Here is a 19,058-nt window from a genome sequence, read left to right as displayed (position 1 = left end):
TATGTGCCTTCTTGACACCACCTGGAAACTGTAGGAGCAGATCATTCTGTCGAGGCTGATGATCTATACCGAGAAACCAGATGACTCTGAGCTTTCGGATAACAAGTTCGGCTTCCGAAAAGGTCGATCGATGGTGAACGCAGTTAGGGCTGTAACCAAAACAGTCGAGATAGCGCTCCAAAGGAGCTATTGCGCGGTCGTCACGCTGGACGTGAAGAATGCGTTCAACAGTGTCAGCTGGGCCGCCATCGAGTGCGCCATACACCACCTAGGAATCCCGGATAGCCGGATACAGGAGGAAGAGCTACTTCCTGAATACCAGTAGTGTACACATTATCGAGGATAATCCTACTATGAACATTGCGCACAAAAATGGTGGCAGACCAAGCCGTTAGCAGTCAAACTAAAACAGCTCTGAAAAGCATTGAGAGTAGAGGAGACACGAGCGTCTACTAAAAGAATGACCTGATTTTAGTTAAGTACATTCTAAATTAATTGGTTTTGGTGATTGACGAAAAAGTACATTCGAGACTTTTATAAAATCACTAGTCGTGGGCGAAGGAATTCGCTTAATAGGATACTAAGAGCTTATAGTATTTCGGCTATTTGGGAGTGGGGCTCTGGTGTGCAATTCTTTTTTCGGCAAAGTTTTAGTGCTTGAAAAGATCTACCATTTACCGTCATCAACAGCTTGAAGCTAAATTGCACTACAAAACTACATAAGGCAACTGTAAACTACATTAGGTTGTCAAGCAACTGTTACGATATGCGACAGCTCTAGGCCCTAATGACTTGGAAGGATAGAGTCTTCGGAAATGTTGATCAGTACGACATAGACTTTCACTTCCAGTGACGCTTTTATAGGCTTACATACAAAGGGTCGCTTTAGTGATTCTTTATTACTATCCTAATACAAAACAAAAAGTTGCACGGCGATCTGGTATGCGTTGAGCTGTGTGCCAGTCAAAGAATTTCTTCATTTTTTCTGTTTTCTTGTTCGATTTTGCCACTAGAATTTGGGCTGTTACTCTTCAGCTTAGTGCTCTTCAAGCACTTCTTCAGTTATGGAATGTAGGTTTAATTTTTGTACCCTTCAATAAATGTGTACATTGTGTAGCAAGCAAAATGATACACTATACCCAGGAAGTCAACAAAATGTCCCGACTTCAATCAAACCCGCCATCTTCGGTTTAGCTATCCTCAAACCTCATTCACTAGACAGTCGAGAGATCCTAGCCAAAATGAGTAAGTATCAAAATAGTCTGCACGTCAAACACTTCTAGGTTAGCAATCCGTTGTCTGAATTTGTAAGGGAGGTTTCCAAAAGAATCTGCAGCAATATGGCCAAGGATTTTGCCAGTTCCACTGGGAATTCTTCCGGAGGTTTCTCCGGTGATGTTTACTGAGATTCATGCAAGAGTTTCTTCTGGAGTAGCATTTGAAAATTTCATATGTATATTCTAATTGAAGCGCCCAGATGCAAAAGGGTGTAAGTGACCATTTTGTCGATTTTGAGCTGTGTATATCAAAAAATTCTTAAGATTTCCTGCTTTTAGGAACTTTTTTAGGTTATTTTCACAATGATTTAAAAAATTACAATAAATCGTAGAAATTTGGGTCAATTTTGAAACTCCACACATTTTGCAAGAATGAAAAATCGGTGAAAAACTATATGTCTCATTAGTTTATAACTTGAAATTCCTTCAGAGTTGTTCTGAGACTACTTCAGAGATTTCTTCTGGAATCACTCCAAAAATGTTTCTGAGATTACATCATGCAATATTTTGCTTTTTTATCTTAAAATTCGTTAAGATGTATTTTGTGAGGAATCTCCAAGGAGTTTTTGCCTTTCTCGTACACCAGAGTGTACTAAAAGGCTATATGTTCACTCAAAAAACAAATTTTCGTTAGAAGACTCAGAGGGTCGAGGCTCATATATGAAACTATCAACTCAGTTTGACGATTTGAGATGATGTCTGTATGTGTGTATGTATGTCTGTGCGCAAAAAAGTTCACTAACTTTGAGGGCACTTCCCACTAATCGATTTTACGAACTTTAGCATGAATGGAATCAGTATTTTACCGCATTGTTTGCTATTGAAAATGGTGAGGATCGGTCCTGCCATTCCGGAGTTATGGCCATTTAGGCGAGCCGGTCCGTTACCCCAGGAAGGGGCCAGATATGAAAATGTTACAAACCCATGCATGCGACACATCAAACCGCGGCATTTTCGTTAACCTGATGAACGATAAGTAGAAACATAGTCTCAGACATTATCTGAACCGGTAGTGTTCCGGAATCGGTTGCAGGTGTCCCACTGGAAGTGGCCAAATATAAAAGTTAACCAAACTCATGCATGTGACACATCAAATCGCGGTTATTTTGGTAACCTGATGGAAGGTAAGCGAAAAAATAGTTTCAGATCATATTTAGGACAACCGGTAGTGTTCCGGAACCTGTCCCGGGTGTCCCGCCGAAATTGGTCAAATGTAAAAGAGAACCAAACCCGGTGTTCCCTCGGATGTGGTAAAATGTTAAATTGTACACCAACATCGAGTCATGGTTTTTTTTCGATAACCTGCTGGACGGCTAGTAAGTAAATTGGCACAGTCCACATAAGTTAGGCATAAAATCAGCCATTTCAGACCCCCTTACTCCACCTGGTTTAACGCATTTTGTATGAATATTCAAATGTAACGCTAAGCTAGGCTCCACCTCCTCCTATGGCGTAACGTAATTTGTGTACGATACCTTACTACCGCTAGTGTTACCGGTTCTGGGTGTTCCTCTAGAAGTGGCCAAATGCAAAAGTGAACAAAACTTATACATGGGGCACATCAAATAGTAGCTCTTTTGATATCGTAATGAACGGTTAGAAGAAGATAGTTTTAGACCATTTTTGGGACAACCGGTGGTGTATCGCAACCGCTTCCAAGTGTCCCACCGGAAGTGGTCAAATGTAAAAATGCATGCGACACATAAAAAACGGCTTTTTTGATAATCTGATAAACGATTAGCAACAAAAAAAAATCTCAGACCACATTAGATACTACCGGTGGTGTTAAAGAACCAGTATGGGTGTTTTGCAGGGATTACGAATGTAATTGATTATTCGTGATTATTCGTGATATGTGAAGTAATCTTGACAATACTAAAGCGATCTCATCAAATCACACCATTTTAGATTGATTAGATTTTGGATTCCTGAGGCGTAAAGGAGCGGTCCATATACTACGAAGAATCATTTTTGGCCCCATTCCCCTCTTTCGAAATGTATATGGAGCGTTGGCTTCAGGATTCAGGGAATGACCATGAATGACCATGAGTACATATTCGACGAGAAAGGCACTCACCACAGGGTTGTTTAATCTATGTTTTTTTTTTATTCCTTTACGTAATAATTTATTTGATGCGTAAATTCGTTCCAGTAGATTGTACTGGAATGCTCTCAAAAGTTCCACCGACAATTCCTTTCGAATCCGACCGGCGTCAGGATTCTGAAGTATAAAATTAATAAAACTTGCATGCTTACTTGAACCAAGTATCCCATCAAAGAAGAATACAGTCTCTCCAAGATATCAGGATGCTCAGCTATGAGGTTTTTAAAATCAGCCTGTTCACTAGCGCCGCCAAGTGGTAGAACTTCGACACAAGTGTCCCATTTTATATAAGCCTGTGGCATACTGATCAACTTTGACGAGACACCGCACAATGGTCCAATTTTGAGAAAAGCTGGCAGAAACTCAATTTTTGAACATCTCTTAAATGGGTTTCAGTATATCGATCATTCATCCACAATATCAGAAGCGTTGACTGTCTTTTAAATAAATTGGAAATTATGAGTTTGTATCTTTTTACAGCGCTAAATAGCTGCTGATGGAAAATTGGCTGATTTTTTGATAAAGAACACAAGCAAGTTCAACCACTACAAAAGTCTAATAATATAAGTAATTCAGTGTTCTTTATTTTATTCGTAAGTTCTTGTGTATATTAGGCACCTGTAATGGAAAAAGAGATCAAAGTAACACTTTTGGCTTCATAATTAACATCACATATTATTAGTACTAGAAATTCTTATAATTCAACTTCAAAGTGTCTATCAAATCGCTCCCACCTACTCACCGCGCAGATATTTGGTGCAAACGCTCGTCTAAGTATGCAGAATTGATTAAGGAAAATTGCAGCTGCCAAGAGCTGCCAAAACATTTGCGCCATAATGATATGTGTATAGCCAAATTGTATGGAAAACAGCAATTTTGTTCGGAATTCTATCGAAGAAATCGACAAATATTGAAAATGCCATTAATATGAAATTGAGAGCTCAATAATGTTTCAATATATTCATTTAGGCTAAAACTAGCAGACTACTATGATTTGGCAATTTTTGCCACGTATTTTCAAATCTGGACCACTGTGCACCGCCTTTGTAAGTTATCAGGGTTTTGAGCTATGAGGATTTGAAATTGTACATGCGCACTACCCAGACAACCAGTAATCGTATAAGATGTGGCATAAGATGATAAAGTGGAGGCCATATACGTGCATGCCTCCATTTAGGCGCATGAAAAATGTACGCATATCGCCTCCACTTTAACATCTTATGCAGCATCTTATACGATCACTGGTTGACTGGGTAGCGCTGCCTAGTGGAAGAATTACGAATTTTACAGCTCATCATCTGTAAGTTATTGGCCTACTCAACAACTTTGCGTAGACACTATCCTTCCAAATTATCATGGCCTTGAGCTGTCGCATATCGTAACAGTTGCTTGACAGCCTAATATAATTCTTGCAGTAGTGTAATTTAGCTTGAAACTGTTGATGCCGCCTCTAGCGGCCCAGTTACCAACTAATCATATTAACGAAAGTTTTAAATGGTAGATCTTTCCAAATATTGTTTTGCCTTTCTCGTACACTAAGTGTACTGGAAAGGCTATATGTTCACTCCAAAAATGACTTTTTGATAGAAGGCCCGGAGGGTCGAGTCACATATACCAATCAACTCAGCTCGACGAATTGAGGTGATGTCTGTGTGTGTGTATGTGTGTGTGTATGTGTGTGTGTATGTATGTGTGTATGTGTACAAAAAAACTCACATCACTTTTTGGCAGTAAACCTCAACCGATTTTAATGACCGACGGTTCATTCGACGCGGAATCTGGTCCCATTGTTTCCTATTGAAAATGGTTCGGATCGGTCCGGCCGTTCCGGAGTTATGGCCATTTAGGTGTTCCGGACCGGTACCCCAGGAAGGGGCCAGATATGAAAACGCTACAAACCCTTCCATGCGACACACCAAACTACGGCATTTTCGTTAACTTGATGAACGGTAAGCAAAAAAATGGCCTCAGACCATATCTGAATCGGTAATGTCTCGGAACCGGTTCCGGGTGTCCTGCCGGAAGTGGCCAAATATAAAAGTGAACTGAACCCATGCATGCGACATATCAAACCGCGGCTTTTTCGATAACCTGATGAACAGTAAGCAGGAAAACATTCTCAGACCATATCGGAACCGGTAGTGTTCCTGAACCGGTTCTAGATGTCCTGCCGGAAGTTTCCAAATATAAAAGTGAACCAAATCCATGCATGCGGCATATCAAAGCGCGACATTTTTGATAACCCAATGAAAGGTTGGCATAAAAAATACTCAGACCATATCTAAACCGGTAATGTTTCGGAACCGGTTCCGGATGTCCCGCTAGAAGTGGTCAAATATAAAATTGAACCAAATCCATGCATGCGACACAGCAAAGCGCGGCAATCAAATAGGCTCAGACTATTTAAGAGACTTCCGGCAGTGTTCCGCAACCGGTTTCGTGCCGGAAGTGAAACCAAACCCATGCATGCGATACCTCAAATCATGGCTTTTCAGGTAACATGATGAACAGTTGCAAGAAAATAGACGCAGTGGTGTCCCACCAGAAATGGTTAAATGTAAAAGAGAACCAATAGGTACATGCGACATATCAATGACCTATTCAGTAACATGATAAACGGTTAGCCAGCAAATAATCTAAGACCATATTTGGGAGAACCGGTAGTGTTCCAGAACTGGCGACGAGACGAGTAACCCGCCGGAAGTGGTAAAATATAGAAGGGAATCAAATCATAGTGGCGTTTTTGATAATCTGATGAACGGTCAACAAGAAAATAGTCTCAGGCCACATCTAGAACTTGTAATAGTATTTCGGAATCAGTTGCGGGTGTTCCATCGGAAGTGATTAAATAGAAGTGAATCAATTAATTTTCGTCTTTTTGGGTAACCCAATGAATAGTTGACAAGAACATAGTCTCAGACCATATTTGAGACAACCGGAATCGGTTCCAGGTGTCCCGTCGGAAGTGGTCAAACGTAAAATTGATAAAACCCCATGCAAGCATATTAAATAGCGGAAATATAAAAGTGAACAAAATAAATGTCAAAGCGATAAATCAAATCGTGGCTTTTTTGATTGGCTGGAAACGTTGGGTGGGATTATAAGTGAATAAATCGTCAAAGTCTTCATATATGCAAGAAAACAAAATCGTGACCAAAGCGATCTCATCAAATAACACCATTTCAGATTCCTGCGGTGCACATATATAGTAAGATGGATCAATATTTTATGGAAAAATTATAATTTAATCGCAACAACACCAAATAACGTTCAATAAAGTTCTATCTTCAATCTCCTTTTGCTTTCAAATTACTGCTCACAATTTGGGTGCGGCTGGTTGAGCCATCGCTCTTCTCATTGCGATTTAAAATTTAATGGAAAATTTTCTTTTTCTGATTTTTTCTCGCAGGGAGGTCAAATTTTACATGAGTCGTGTTACCAATGAAGTGAATAATGGTCGAAGATCACAAAGTGATCTGTGATTGTAAATAAAGTTAACCTTCTTCATGCTTTAGCTGATGTTCAACTCGCTGCCGTAGCGAATGGAATGGACTCATAATGACCCGAGGGTTTAGGTGATCAAGCAGTCAACTGAGAGGTCTGAAATTTCTCAGCTCTATTTTGCTGTTGAAAAATCGATAACAGCTCTGTTAAAATTGTTGCTTTTCTATATAAAATGTTATCAGGATTCAGGAACATTTTGGCTAACGTTGACAGAAAGATCATGAGTTCATATTCGACGAGAAAGGCACTATCACCACTAGGTGGATTAATCTGGGTTTTTTATCTGTATTAACGAGATTTTTAGCCCTTGGCTAGTTCATCTCGGGACCCACGCTTTACTTCCCTTCCGAAGGAAGAACTCACATTTTGCGAGTTTGTCGGGAGTGGGATTCGATCCCAGGTCCTCAGCGTGTTCCAAATACTAAAACTATGCCGAAGAAAGAATAACGCTATCTCTTAACACACCCAAGATAATCGGCCTCACCCCAAAATAGCCGAAATCCTACTATGAATCGTAATTCATCACTCCCAAGCAATCCACCGCCATTATCGGAAAGGGTAGCAATTTCTCTGCCTAGTATTGTCTGTGAATCACGTGCGACGTACTACGATCACAAGTTTGAAAAAAGCTGATGTTTCCAAAAGTAGTTACGCCCTTTTGTAATGTAAGTGCCGGATATCAATTTCTACACAAATATTTCACAAAAACTCTTATTATCAAGGGAATGTTCGGGGGAATGAGAGGGGCGTGGTTTATTTTATACAAACAGCACATATTTAACCGATTCCTCTTGCACATAAAACCATGCAAATCCAAGTTTAATATGTAGTTACCAGCACACAGGACTTCACAAGATTTGCACAGAGATAAGCTGTAACATGCTTAACCTTTCACTTACATGCAACTCGTATCACACACACATCACTTAATCCCCATGAAGCAACCGACAAAAGGCCAACTCTCAAAGACAAAGCGAAGCCTGCTATTAAAGGATATTAGTCCTTTGAAAAATTGCTCTCCAGCCGGAGTACAATTAATTTTCCTTCACTGCAGTGTACACACATCGGGATTGCATTCTGGAACAGTCCTCCTGCGATGCCCCACAAGAACCCAGCCAACGAACAGAGCAGAAGCAGAGAGGCAACAGTAACTTGCACTTGAGTGTGCACTTTGTGTTACGTGTCTTCCGCAACATCCTCAAAAGAACAAAGAGAACAGGAAGCCACTCATCTTCAGCAGGATCACGTGCGTCTGCTACCTTACTGGCACCCATCTACCTACCTCTGCAGTATCTTCAAAAAGGTGCAGTTCACTGCCTGCCGGAAAGAACATGTTCCCGTCGTCTGAACTGAGAGATGAATGCTTTGGAAAACAGAAGCCCACACAGAGGAACTGGGGCCAGGCAAAAACTTTATTAATTGGTCGCTTTGGGCGTTTCTTACGCTATTACTGTGGGAATGAGAATGAGCAGAAAGTGGAACGCAACCGACGATAGACCGTTGCTAATGAATAGCGAATTTGTCTGACGGTACATCTTCTGCGGAATTTTCGTCAACTTCACTGTAACTATAGGGTGAATCTGTGAAATTATGTGGGAGGATTTCATTGGAAGATTTTGAAAGTTATCTTACGGTGATCCAGGAATTATTTAAAGCATTCCTGCAGGAATTCCTCCTGAAAGTTCCCCAGAAATTCTTCCAGGGATTTCTCTATGGATTCCTCCAGGAGTTCCTCTGAAGATTTCTCAAGAAATATCTCTACAGATTCCTCCAGAAGTTCTCACAGGCATGTCTCCAGGAGTTCCTCCACGCATTACTTCAGGAGTTCCTCTAGGGAATGCTCTAGGGATTGCTCTAGGAATTCCTCCAGGAACTCTTTTAGAAAATCCTCCAGGAATTCTTTTAGGAAATCCTCCAGGCATTCCTCCAAGAAATTTCTATAGGGATTCCTCCAGGGATTCATCCAGGCATTCCTTCAAAATTTAATTCTGGTCGCCTCCAAGAATACCTTTATGAATTCCACTAGGAATTACCCCAGGTATTCCTGCAGAAATTCCTCCAGGAATTGTTCCAGGAATATCTTCAGAAAAATCTGCCGCAATTTCTCCAGGAATTTCTCTAGGAAATCATCCTCCCGGAGTTTATACAGGGATTATTCCAAGGATTCCTCCAGAGATTCCTGCATGAAATACTCCTGAGATTCCTCTAGGAATTCCTTCAATAATTTCTTCAGCAATCTAGGGTTTACTTCAGAAATTCCCCTAGGAATTACTCCAGGCATTCCCCCATGCATTCCTCCAAGATTTCATCCGGGTATTTCCCTAGGGACTCCTCCAGGAATGCCACCAAGAATACCTCCAGGAATAACCCCAAGAATTTCTCCAGGAATTTCTCCAAGAAATCCTCCAGGAATTCTTCTTGGAATTCCTATTGGAATTTATTCCTATTCTCTAGAGATACCTCAAGAAATTCCTCTAGAAATTCCACCAGGAATTCTTTAAAGGATTCCTCCAGAGACTCTATCTGAAAGTTCTCCAGCAATTCGTCATAAAAATCATCCAGAAATTCTTCCAGGAGTACCTCTGAAGATTTCTCAAGGAATGTCTGTATAGATTCCACCAGGAATTCTCAAAGGCATGTCATCAGGAATTCTCAAAGGCATGTCATCAGGAATTCCTTCAGGAATTCCTCCAGTCATTCCTTCAGGAGTTCCTCTAGGGAGTCCTCTAGGGATTGCTTTAGGAATTCCTCCAGGAATTATTTTAGAAATACCTTAAGGAATTCCTCCAGGAGTTCCTCTAAGGATTTCTATAAGGATTCCTCCAGGGATTTAACCAGGCATTCCTTCAGGATTTAATTCTGGGACTGCTCCAGGAATACCTTTAAGAATTCCACCAGGTATCACTCCATTAAGACTAATTCCAATAGAAATTACCTCAGTAATTTCTGCAAAAATTACCTCAAGAATTCCTGCAGAAATTCCTCCAGGAATTAATCCAGAAATTCTTCCAGAAATTTCTTCAGAAATAACTACGGCTATTTCTCCAGGAAATCATCCTCCCGGAGTTTATACAGGCCTTATTCCAAGAATTCCTGCTTTCTTCCAGGGTTTTCTTGAGGAATTTATCCAAAAATTTTTCCTCCAGGGATTCCTCCAAGGATTCCTTCTAGGATTTCGTCCAGGCATTTCCCCAAGGACTCCTCCAGGAATGCCACCAAAAATACCTGCAGGAATTTCCCCAAGAATTTCTCCAGGAGTTGATCTAGAAATTCCTCCAGGAATTCATCCGGAAAATCCTACAGCAAATCCCTCAAGGAATTTCTCCAGGAGATCCTCCAGGGATTTCTATTTGCAATTCATTCAAGAGTTTCTTCAGTAATTCCTACAAGAGTTTTTCCAGCAATTCCTCCGGGAATTCTTCCAGGGTTTCCTTGAGGAATTTATTCAGAAATTCCTCCAGAAATTTATCCTCCAGGGCTTCCTCCAAGGATTCCTCCAGAGATTTCTCCAGGAATTGGTTCAAGGGATTACTCCAGAAGTTTCACCAGGAATTACTCCAGGAATTCCTTCAATAATTTATCCAGGAATTCTTCTTGGAATTCCTAATGGAATTTATACCTATTCTCTAGAGATACCTCATGGAATTCCTCTAGAAATCCACCAGAGATTCCTCGCGGAATTCCTCCAGGATTGTTTTAAAGGATTCCTCCAGGGACTCTACCTGAAAGTTCTCCAGCAATTCGTCATGAAAATCCTCCAGAAATTCCTCCAGGAGTTCCTCTGAAGATTTCTCAAGGAGTTTCTGTATAGATTCCACCAGGAATTCTCAAAGGCATGTCTTCAGGAATTCCTTCAGGAGTTTCTCCAGGCATTCCTTCAGGAGTTCCTCTAGGGAGTCCTCTAGGGATTGCTTTAGGAATTCCTCCGGGAATTATTTTAGAAATACCTTCACGAATTCCTTCAGGGATTCATCCAGGCATTCCTTCAGGATTTTATTCTGGGACTGCTCCAGGAATACCTTTAAGAATTCCACCAGGAGTTACTCCATTAGGATTAATTCCAGTAGAAATAACCTCAGGAATTCCTGCAAAAATTATCTCAAAAATTCCTGCAGAAATTCCTCCAGGAATTAATCCAGAAATTCTTCCAGAAATTTCTTCAGAAATAACTACGGCAAATTCCCCAGGAAATCATCCTCCCGGAGTTTATACAGGCCTTATTCCAAGATTTCCTCCAGGGATTCCTGCTTTCTTCCAGGGTTTTCTTGAGGAATTTATCCAAAAATTTCTCCTCCGGGGATTCCTCCAGATACTCTTCCAGGATTTCGTCCAGGCATTTCCCCAAGGACTCCTCCAGGAATGCCACCAAAAATACCTGCAGGAATTGCCCCAAGAATTTCTCCAGGAATAAATTTAGAAATTCCTCCAGGAATTCATTCGGAAAATGCTACAGCAAATTCCTCCAGGAATTTCTTTTTGAAGAATTTCTTCAGTAATTCCTACAAGAGTTTTTCCACCAATTCCTCCGGGAATTCTTCCAGGGTTTCCTTGAGGAATTTATTCAGAAATTTCTCCAGAGATTTATCCTCCAGGGCTTTCTCCATGGATTCCTCCAGAGATTTCTCCAGGAATTGGTTCAAGGGATTCCTCTAGAAGTTCCAGCAGGTATTTCTCGAGGAGTTTACCAGGAATACCTTCAGGGATTCCACAAAAGATTCTTCCCAAGATTCCTCCAGGAATTCCTCGGATGATTCCTCCAAGAATTCTTCCTGGAATATCTCCAGCAATTCTTCTAGGAATTTCTTCAGAATTTTTTCCAGGGATTCCTCCCAGAATTGCTATTGAGATTCCTCCAGAATTTCATTTAGAGATTCCTCCAGGAATTCATCCAGGGATATTTCCTCGGAAGTACCCAAAGTATTCCTGTAGGGGTTGCTCCAGGAATTTTCCCTGGGATTTCACCAGGAATTTGTCCAGAAGTTCTTTCAGGCATTCCTCCTGAGGATCCTCTTGAAATTGCTTCAGTGATTCCTTCAAAATTTTTCCAAGAATTCCCCAGGGGTTCTTCCAAGTATTTCTGGAGAAATTTTTCTAAGGATTCCTCCCGAAATTTCTCAAGAGTTTTCTTCAGAAACTTCTCCAGGGATTTCTCCCAGAATTCCTCTAGGAATTCATTTAAGGATTCCGTCAGGATTCCTCCCAGGGTTGGCTGCATGAATTCATCCAGGAATTTCTGCAGTAAGTCCTCCAGGGTTTCCTTCAGGCATTCCTGCAGGAATTCCTCCATAAATTCCTCCGTTAATTTCTTTAGGAATTCCTCCACGGTTTCATCCAGGGATTTCTCTAGATATTTATCCAGGGGATACTTCGGGCATTCGTCCAGAAGTTTCTCTAGGGATGCCTCCAGGAAATCATCAAATTATTTCTTCAGGGATTTCTCCAAGAATTCTTCTAGCGGATTCTCCAGGAATATTTTCAGAAAATTCTCCAGGGATTTCGATAGGAATTTCTCTAGGGATTCCGCCAGGAATGTGTCTAGAAATTCCTACTGGATTTCCTCCAGAGATTCCTCCCATATTTGCTCTAAGAATTCCTCTAGGAATTCATCCAGGGATTTCTGCAGGTATACTTTGAGAAATTCTTTCAGGGATTCCTACAGGGTTTACTCCAGGCATACCTGCAGAATTTCCTCTAGAGTTTTTTTTCACGATTTTTTTCAGGGATTGCTCCAGGAGTTCTTTCAGGGATTACTCCAGGAATTCATGTAGTGATTCCTTCGGAAATTTCTCTCTGGATCTCAAAAACAAATATTCAGGGGCTCTATCAGAACTTTCGGAAATCCGTTCATCATCTTTTCCAAAAATTCCTTCAAGAGTTTTTCTAGAATTATCTGAAGATTTTTTGATTTACTTGAAGTATTCTAGAGGAATTCCTCTAGCGATTTGTATTGAAATACTTGAAGATAAGTCAGGAAATTATCCAAGAAGCCATCCAAGAATTCTTTCACAGTTTTTTCACAATTATTTCCTAGAAATCTTTAAGGAGTTCATTCACAGATTCAGGAATCAGATATTTAGGAGTTCATCTATGAATTCCTTCAAGAATACCTCCTATAGCACCTGCAATGAAGATTCTTCAGAAATTCCTCCTGCAATTCCTTCAAGAATGTATCCTGTTATTTTTTACAGTCAATGTGACTTACTTTAAGTACTCACATGCTATAAGCGCTATCAGTCATTTCTCCAGGATTTTTTTTTTCAGGAATTCCCCGAGAGAAGACTCTTTGGGAATTCTCTCAGGATTTCCTCCCGATATTTCTCTAGAAACTGCATCACGAATTTCTCTGGAAATTGCTTATTGAATTCCTCCAGACATTTTTTTTTTATTTCATTACAAATATTTGGCCAGGAATTCCTTCAAGTGAATGCCAGGATCATTTCAAGAATTTCATCATTCTCCGAAAATACTCCTAAAATTATTTTTCAAAAATTTCTCCGGGGATACCAATCAGAAATTCTTACAAGGACACCTGGAGGGTTTCCTCTAGTGCTAGTTTCAAGGCTTTTAAGAAACTAGCTTCAAAAATTATTCCAAGGATCCTTCTGAGAATACGTCAATTGACATTTGTATAAGATTATGTTCTGAGAAGATTTTTTTTTCTATCTGTATTAACGAGATTTTTAGCCCTAAGCTAGTTCATCTCGGGACCCACGCTTTACTTCCCTTCCGAAGGAAGAACTCACATTTTTTGAGTTTGTCGGGAGTGGGATTCGATCCCTGGTCCTCGGCGTGATAGTCACGTGCTTTAACCATCACACCAGGTCCGCTCTGAGAAGAGTGTATGCAGTATGGGAGTAAATAAAATTATTCTTACAGAAACTCCGGCAAGGATGTATTCAATACAAAAATTCAATAAACAATACAACTGAAGGTTTATTCTCAGAGGAATGGAGGCAATTTCAAGATTGCTAATAAGCTTAGACAAATTGGATGATTAATTAATGAAAAAAACTCCAGTTAGTCATAAAATACATCATGCTTCCATTGTGCTCTACTGGAGAAAAAATTAAAGGAAATTATCAAGAAAATTCTGGGTTAGTCCTAAAAAGAGTTCGAAATTTTCAAAAGAGTTCAGCTATGAGTTGTTGCGATAGTTTTGCTGATATGTTTCAACAAAAAAAAATATTATAAGCTCCAGAAGAAACAATGCACGAGTAAATAAAAATCCTCAACATTCCTTACCATTATATGAATTCCACGAGGAAACACTTGACAATGTTTTGCAGCAATGCTGCCAGAAAATTCAGAGGCTTTTTTGGATACCCATTAAAGAATCCCTTTTAAAACTATCATTTAGATTTCGTTTCTCGGCGATTTAAAAAAAGAAGTTAAAAGTTGGTTATACATTATTTCCAAACAAAACTAACAGAGTTATACCAACATATACCATTTTAGATAATGATCTTTAAAGTGTGACAAGTTGAAAATAGTCCAAAATAACTATCAATTTAAACACATATTATGCCAAATATATGTGTATTCTAGATCTATGTTTGTCATTAAGACAGTGGCTTTCTGAATTTTTATTATTCCTATATATAGTCATGAAAAATTTCTGGGGGGGGGGGCTGGTGGATTCTGGGGGAGGGGGGGCTGGCCCCCAAGCCCCCTCTCTAGCTACGCCAATGTTCACCTTACTAAAACGCACCTCGCAAAAACTTGGTACTGTAAAAGCAGCAAAAAAAACAAAAAGAAAAGCTTCAGAGCCTCTTCGCTGCCTGATAGCTTGCGGGGCTGTTAATAGTGAAAATGAAAAAGATGCTTTCTTACTCAACGATGGGAAGTGTAAGCCGGCCAGAAAAAGACCCAAGTGGAGAAAGGATGGGATACTCATAATGAAATTCAACCGCATAAAAACTTACATCTTGTGGGCGGATTAAAGCGCGCTTTCGCACAATCTGCTGGCAACAGCGAGCGTGGTGGAAGACAATCCGGCGAAAATAGGAAAGCATGATTTGAATTTAATGAGATACGAGTGCTCAACGCTGCGGTTTTTTCATGTTTTGCGTGGAAGAAAGTACTAGTTATCGGCAAAGCTGAAAGATGTTTAGATAATTTCCAGTTTAGATGTCAAAAGCATGCCTAATTTCTTTAAATATTTCATAAAATAGAGCTGAAAGTTTCAGCATTTGTTTGGTTTTTTTTAAATAAGAGCGTAGGATTGTGAGTGATACCGATAATTGCAATATTCTGCAACAGCTAACATCAAACTTCCTGGGAATTTTGCTTACAAAATACTATGAAACAGCTCAATTATCACACCAAAGCAATCATGGCTCTGACACAACAGCACGTGAATGAAGCCCAAAAAACAGCACCAGTTCCATAACCTTGTATGCCCATAACAGGGGGTGCTTTCAGAGCAAACAAACCAGCAAAAGCCTCCATAATAAACGCAATTCCACTAAAATAAAGAAAATAAAAAAACACATCAGTTGCGTTCTTTATTGGGCCTGACATTGTAAAGCTTCAAACAACTTTGTATCGCCTTGCTGTGTGACTCGTATGACTTTTCCCCCGGAATTTCTGCCGAATCCCCAATTTCGGAAGCACCTTATCTGAAACGTTTCGCAAAAAAAAAAAAAACGAAACAGAGACGAAGAAAGTAGAACAGTTGACAATCTTTCTTTTTTTATTTTGCAGCCATCCCGTCGTGAGAACTTTATATCGCGTTCCCTCTTTGAGCCCTCCCACGCCCCTCTGTTTTCATATTTATGGCTTTCAAGGAACAAACTCATCCCGTTATTGCCGTGTTTGCGGTGTGAAGGGATATGAAAGTAAAAATAAAAAGGCGATGAGGAGCGGAAAACTTGAAAACTGCAATCACTTTTGGAGGGCTTATCGCGGAGCCGCTTCGATCGAACACCGTGCACCACTGACTGTTGCGCACAGGTGGTTGGCGTGTGACGAGGTCAATACTTGACTCAGAAAGTGCACTACAAGAGGCAGCATGGTATTTGTAAGAGCCAAATAAGGCAACTGGATAAAGTCACCATATGGGGAGCCGATATGGTAAGGTGGCACAAATGTCCCAAATGGAGGATAACGTGCCTCTGGAGCCGGCCTTTTGATAATTTGGTCCAACATTATATAAAAAAAACTTAAACTTCAAAAGCTTGGAGGATTCCGTCTCAATTTATTTATTCCTTTTGTCACGCATAAGCTCCAGTAAAAATTAGGTTCAATTCCATAAATTCAAGGGCAAAGGAAGCCCTTCAATTAAAAATGGTGAAGGTGATCAAAGAACACTAAATTGAAGACAGGCAGGTCAAGTTCCTGTGAGGACGTAGAGCCACAAAGAAGATGAAGAACTGTTGTTGTTTCCCTACGCATGTAAAGGAAAAAACATCAATAATTAAACCTCTATTTTTCGGCTCACTCTGCCCTTGTTTATAACTTTTTCGTAAGCGTCCGATCACTTTACGGTTTTCGACAAAGTTATTAGGCATATACACATAAAATAATTTTGTAACATCTAGGTGCGTAATTTCTGGCAATGTATGGATTTTTGATCGTAATTTTACTCAGTTACATCGTTTTTCCAACAATTATCATACTCACCATGTACGCCCTAGTTGGTACCGGAAAGTATCAACAAACCCATCATAATTATCATCTACCTTCTAACTCGGTGAAATAGCCGAGTGGTATTTAAGAGATATGCCTCACAATCAACGGATCAGTGAACGAACAAAAAAAAATACAAAAATAACGCGGAGAACAATGATAACTAATTCAAGAAATGTGAATTGGGTTGTTTAGTGAATAAAATATTGCTATTTTCTATAGCCTAATCGAAAGAGCTAATTTTTCTGAGTATAACGTGATTTTATTGGATTTCAACACCTTTGTTTTGATGGTTAAATCAACAAAACAGTTTTGATTTTCGTGGATAGAATGACAGTTCAATCGATAAAGTGACAGTTCAACCCGAACAAAAAAAAAATCCCCATACAAACTTTAAATGCATTTTAAAAATAGTTCCCGGACTTCAAAAATTATGAAATTTTGGATTTTGACTATTTTTTGGGCGGATAATCCAATTATGTAATAATCTGGATACCCCTAAACAACCCAATTCCCAGTGGAACTATGTTCCTTTGAAGGGATTCACTAATTAAACTAAACTAGAGAATTAAACAAAACTAATAGACTAAGCATATAACCTTGTGATAACGTTTGTGGCTTATAACTTCAAATTGATTATTTTCCCTTTAATTTAAGTGAAAAAGCAGGCAAAAACTAGCAGGAGCCAGAAAAACCTACATTTATGGAAAGGTTGACACACTATACGATATATTCGCTTACATTCCGTAGTAAATATTGCTTAAACTTCCTTTTGAAGAGGATTGTATTCGTTATGCCTTTAATGTCAGAAGGAATGGAGTTGAACTTTGATGGGCCATAGTTTGTTATGCAGATAAGGCCCAGGTTCGTGATCACTCTGTTTCTCAACAGTTCATGTGCATGTGTTGTGGTACGTATATTTGCTCTATTTGGAAATTCAATGTTGTGATGAAAGTTACGATTGTTCAGCATTGTGTACATACATGACAGTGTTAAAATCACGTAAATCAAGAATTGGAATAACATTATGATGCAAATCAGTGTAAAGCGAAGTCGTTGAAAACAGGGGAGATAAATTGAAAATAACTTTGATACATCTATTCTGCAGCACTTGAACCTTTTTAAGTTTTGATTTGGAAGCATGACCCCAAACTATAATTAAATACTGTAGGATAGAATGTATGCAAGCGTAATAAAATTGCAGTAAAGCTTCCTTATGTACAAAACACCGAACTCTTTTCATCAAGCCGCACAATGATGAAACTTTTTTCAGAATTTGTTTTATGTGAATATCCCAAGAAAGACAAGAGTCTAAGTGTATCCCCAAATATTTAAAAGATGAAACTTTTTCAGCATGATCATTATTGACACATGGATCGGGATGTTGTGGTATCAACTTACGCGAAGAATGGAAAACCATATATTTAGTTTTTGTGAGGTTTAAAGAGAGCCGGTTTCCGTCAAAATATTGTGTTAGGCATTCAAGATCTGATTCGATGTTCTGAATAACGGATTGAATACTGTATTCAGGATAAAACAAAGCCGTATCGTCAGCAAAAAGTCTTGGTGTCCCATGAAGCTTCAAGTTGCCCAAGTCATTGATATAAATAAGAAATAGCAAGGGACCAATGTTACTCCCTTGAGGAACACCGATTTCAGTCGTTCGCAAGCTACTACGGAAGCCATTTACAGAAACGTACTGTTTCCGATTGGAAAGATAACTTTTTATAAGATCGTTTGCAACCCCTCTTATTCCATACTTCTCGAGCTTTTTCAGAAGAATGTCATGATCTAGGGTATGAAATGCTTTTCTAAGGTCTATAAAAAGACCTTCTACCATCTTTTTTTGATCGATTTCACGATTCAATTTATCAAACAGTTCTACAATTGCAGTTGTTGTTCCACATCCTTCGCGAAAGCCATATTGGTATTTATACATAACATTGTTTGCGCAAAAGAAGTTCACTAGTCGGCTAGTCAAAAGTTTCTCAAATATTTTATTCAGAACTGACAGAGTAGAAATTGGACGATAGTTTGAAGGGTCGTATGTGTCTCCAGCTTTGAATACCGGTGTGATTTTGGCAGTTTTTAAAGTATCAGGATAAGACCCAGTTTCCATAATTTTATTGAAAAGTTGTGTGATGATTTCAGAAAAAGGAACTATATTAGCTTTTAATAGATCAGTCGGCATGTTATCATTTCCTCTGCTTTTTTTACTTTTGAGCTGGCTTATCAATATACGTACTTCATTCACATTTGCAGGCCTCAAAAAAATTGAACTGTCGACTTGTTTTACAGGGTTTAAAATATCGAAGTTACTGCTTGGAAGTTGATTAGCTAAATTATTCCCGATACTGGAAAAAAAACTATTGAACACTTCTGCAACATCACGATCTGAACCTAAATATTTTCCATCAATTCGTAATTTTATTCGTTCATTTATTTTAGTGCGGCCAAATATCTGGTTCAGGTTTATCCATACATTAGAATGGCTTGAACTTTTTAATATGTTCTCCTTTTACATTGATAGTTTTAGTGAAGGATCT

Source organism: Aedes albopictus, chromosome 2 (genome assembly GCF_035046485.1).
Source record: "Aedes albopictus strain Foshan chromosome 2, AalbF5, whole genome shotgun sequence".
Lineage (NCBI taxonomy): Eukaryota > Metazoa > Arthropoda > Insecta > Diptera > Culicidae > Aedes > Aedes albopictus.
Note: the sequence above shows the minus strand (reverse complement) of the source record.